Genomic DNA, 4,567 nt, shown 5'->3' on the forward strand with positions numbered 1-4,567 from the left:
CTTACTTTTTTTTAAAATTGCGTAACTAATCTGCCTTCTTTCTGTATCTATAATACAAAGTAGCTTTTTGTCTGTCTCTCTTAAGATCTCAGTAACCGCTGTACCGTTCGGGCTCTACTCTTCAGGGAATATACGTACTGGTCCTGTTTTTTTTTTATATTGTATGTTCTCGTCCATCGGTCTGTCTGTAATAGAAACATTTCTCAGATTTTTTCTAAGATACAAATATTTCCACATTCGGTTGTCTATTTGTAACTTTGGTTTTCATCTTTAAAAGCGGAGCTATTCTAAAATTATAATCGGTCCGTACATCCGTACGTCTGTACATAACGGATAGTTTTTTTTTAGTTAATTTAGGCATGTTATAATTGTTCTATCGATTTCAAACTTTGCATGATGATTCCTGTAAAAGTTAGGTACGATTTAGAAAGCGTAGCAACTCTATAATCGTATGTCCATTTAAAACAAGCTGATTTTTTAATTTTTTGTCAACAAATTTTTGAATGTTAAATTATCCTTTTTATCTGATTTTTTAAATACTGATTCCTATTACAACAAGGTACAACGTTATAAGCGATCTCTATAATCAAGTCCTACAATGTAAGTATGTCCTTAAAAAGTATTATGTATTTAAGCAGTTTTGCAACAAATTGACTTACAATTTGGATATAAATATGCATTAATATTCAGTTTATTCAGTTCTTACACTCTATTAAGTGTAAATGTTCGTTTGTCCTTCCATATCTGAGCTTCGCATTTATGGATGTTGTCATCTTTGTTTCATTTAAATTTTGTTTTATCATAGTGGTAAATTGTATGTGCGTTTGCAATTAATTTTCTAATTTAAAACTATTTTTAGTAGCGAAGCTACTCTATAATTTGAAATGTCCGTCTGTATGTCTGTCTGAAACGTTTTGGGGGAAACGTGATTTTCTCAGCTCCTACAAAAGATAGAAGGCTGAAATTTTTTGTCTACATTCCCATCATTATGGAGCATAATTAAGTATAAAACATCGTTAGCGGTCGGACTGCTTTTAAGCAGCTTTTTAGCCGCTTTTAATTTTCAAAACTTATTTGGTCGGTACCTGTAAAAGAGAGAATGCTGAAACTTCTTGTCAACAATCTTATAAATATGGAGCATAAATAAGTTTGAAACATCAATAGCGGTCGGACTGCTTTTAAGCAGCTTAGAGCCGCTTTTATTTATAAAAACTGATTTGCTCGGCTCCTGTAAAAGATATCAGGCTGAAACTTCTTGTCAACATTCCTATAAATATGGAGCATAATTAAGTTTGAAACATCAATAGCGGTCGGACTGCTTTTAAGCAGCTTAGAGCCGCTTTTATTTTTTAAAACTGATTTTCTCGGCTCCTATAAAAGATAGAAGGGTGAAACTTCCTGTTAACATTCCCAACAATATGAAGCATAATTAAGTATTCATCATCAATAGCGGCCAGACTGCTTCTAAACAGCTCTTTAAACGCTTTTACTGTTTGCAACAGTTTTTCTCGGCTCCTACAAAAAATACACCACTAAAACTTAGCAATATTACTGACTTTATGCCCCATATTTAGGAATGAAAAATCTTTGGTAGTCTGATTGCTTTTAAGCTGCTTCTCTTTTTAAAACTTTCAGATATAAACATTAATTTTTCAAAGTTTCATGATTTTAAGTTTTTGCATATTTATTTGCATATATATCTCTTTCTTTTCTTTGTTATGAAAATAGTTAATCAGCTCTATAAATTACTTTGTCTGTTTGTCTATTTTATTATAGATTTTGTGCTTCGCTACTCTTGGATGTTGTCAATCTTGTTGATTTTAAGTATCCGAAAATAATTTTTGGCTATATAAAAGGGTGTATATCTGTAGTCACTAAAGTTTTACAATAACGTTTTCTTATTCATTGGGTTAACATCTTTAAAAACTTAAATTGAATTTTGATTGGTTGGTTTATTAAGTTGAGCGTCCAAACGTTTCGACCACTAATTGTAATCTACAGAAGGAGTAATCTTGTGTATCTTCATTGGGAACATGTATCAATATTTCCGTCATTGTCTTATCCCTTTAGATCCCTGATTTTAACTACTGCGCTTATGTTCATAGACATCTATTTATGATGCAGTATTATAATCAAAATATAATTAATTGGATGTTGCCCCATATTTTTGCATACTCTATTACATAGTCCGTCTGAATAATACCCAACCCTTATACCCTATCCCCTCTCCCACTACTGTAGGAAAGTACTTGTTAATAAATGAGGATTAAAGTAGCAACCTAAACTGACGACAAAATGTTCCCTGTCATAATATCCACGTATGTTATATCCATTAGTATTAGATATCTAAACAGATGTTAAGACTCTTACAACCATATCAGAATGCAATTTTATATGAACCAGTTATTTCTAGAATCAATCCGGGATCTAATAGGATGAGACAATGGCCGATAATTTGATGTACATCCCTAATGATGATACACAAAATTACCCCTTCTAAGAATTACAATTGGTGGTTGAAACGTTTTAACACTCAAATTAATGAATCAACCAATTAAAATTCACTAAAGAGTTGTTAAGCCAACGAACAAAAAAAAAATTATTATAAAATTTTCGGGACTAGAGTATTAACAGTCCATTGTCCCCTACCTCTCTGAAAATCAATAGGTAAACACTCTAAGCTTCAATTTAGGGCTCGGCTACTGAAATAGTTATCAGCATGCATTATAACCCGCTACTTTTCTTCAATTGCTAGGCCCTTTTTTTGTAGACCTCTTGGTGGTGGTATATCTTGTTTTTTAATCTGAAGAGGGGTGGGTAAGAAGAGGAGGAAAAGGGAAGGGGGTTGTACTAACTTTTTTTTGGAGGGGGGGTATTTTTCATTTTTAGGGGGGGGGGGTGTCCCACCCCCCAAGAAAATTGTTATAAACCTGCCCAGGACCTATGAGAAGCTACCCTGTAAAGGAGAACCCGATCGGTTCAGCGGTTAGCGAGATCCTTCGCTACTAACAAACAGACAGACAGACAAATAAACATTGTTCTACTTTGTAGTATAGATTATGATATAAATTAAACAACACCATATTATTCGTGAATTATTTTTAAATGCTGTTACATTGCCTTTAACAAATTACAGCTACTGCTAAGCCCCCCTTTCTTTAAATTAATCTAGTGAGAGAGATAAAACAATGAGCTGTTTATTACACTTGTCCCCAAAGTTTTACAACTTTGGGGACTTTAGTGAATTTTGATTGGTTGATTCATTAAATTAAGTGTTCAAACCATTACTTTTAATCTAATTGAGGGGTAATTTTGTTTGTCATTATTGGGGATGTACTTTAATTTATCAGCAATTGTCTTATCCCTTTTTTTAAAACCTGACAATTATAACCTCTATCCATCCGTCATTAAAAAAAAATTAGCAGCTGCCGAGCCCATCCCAATTGTGCACATAAACTGCGTTTGAGTTTGATACCTATTTTAAAAATACAGCGTGTTCCATTTAATCTGGTAAGAAGAGAATAGTTATTCATCGCATCGTACTATAAACAGCTTTCTGCGGATAAAAAAATTTACAATTGTAAGATTTAGGTCATATTTTATATTCCTCACACCCTCCCCTAGAGGCTAGAGGCGAAACAACTAGTTATCTATAATACAAATAGCTTGATGTCTGTCCGTCCGTCTGTCTGTCTGTCCGACCGTCCGTCCGTCTGTCCCTTAAGATCTCGGTAACCGCTGAACCGATCGGATTCTACTCTTCAGGGTATATACCTGTTGGTCCTGTGGTGGTTTTAAGCTATTTTCTTGGGGGGTGGGACACCCCTCACCCCCCAAAAACAAAATAATTTTGAAATTGATACTGGGGCAGCTCCATTTTTTTTCATTACCTCTTGGGGCAAAGCACCTAGAGGCTGGAGGCGAAACAACTAGTTATAATCATAATTGAGTAAAAAGAAAAACTTTTGATAATTGTAAATTGCACCAATATAAACTGGCCATAGATTAATAATAATATAGCTTGAAAGTCAGGTAGTTGAGATTATCACATCAATGGATTTGTTATTATTACTTGGATCTTACACCAGATTTTCATATTCTCTAATAAAGTGAACCTTGTAGCTTGCTAAAATATTGAATCCCCCATCATCCATCCCCTTTACCACATCTCCTACCCTTCTACTGGATAAACGAGCTGACCAATAAATAATGTCCATGTTAGCAACCTAAATTGACGACAGTTTTTCCCCTGTCAAAATATCCACGTATATTCTATATCCATTATGAGAATATACATAATACATATTTTGACAGCATAACTAAACAAAAATATGGTAATAAAAAAAAACAGTAGTAATCCCCAAAGTTTTAAAATAATTTGTTTTCTTATTCGTTGTCTTTAAAACTTTGGGGACTTTTAACGAATTTTGATTGGTTGCTATATTAATTTTTTTTTGTCCAAAAGTTTTAATCACTATTTGTAAGCTACAAAGGGGTAATTTTGTGAATTATCATTGGGATGTACATCAATTTATAGGTCATTGTCTTATCAATTTACATCCCTTGA

This window comes from Acartia tonsa, chromosome 10 (assembly GCF_053477335.1).
Source record: "Acartia tonsa isolate MP-2025a chromosome 10, ASM5347733v1, whole genome shotgun sequence".
Classification (NCBI taxonomy): domain Eukaryota; kingdom Metazoa; phylum Arthropoda; class Copepoda; order Calanoida; family Acartiidae; genus Acartia; species Acartia tonsa.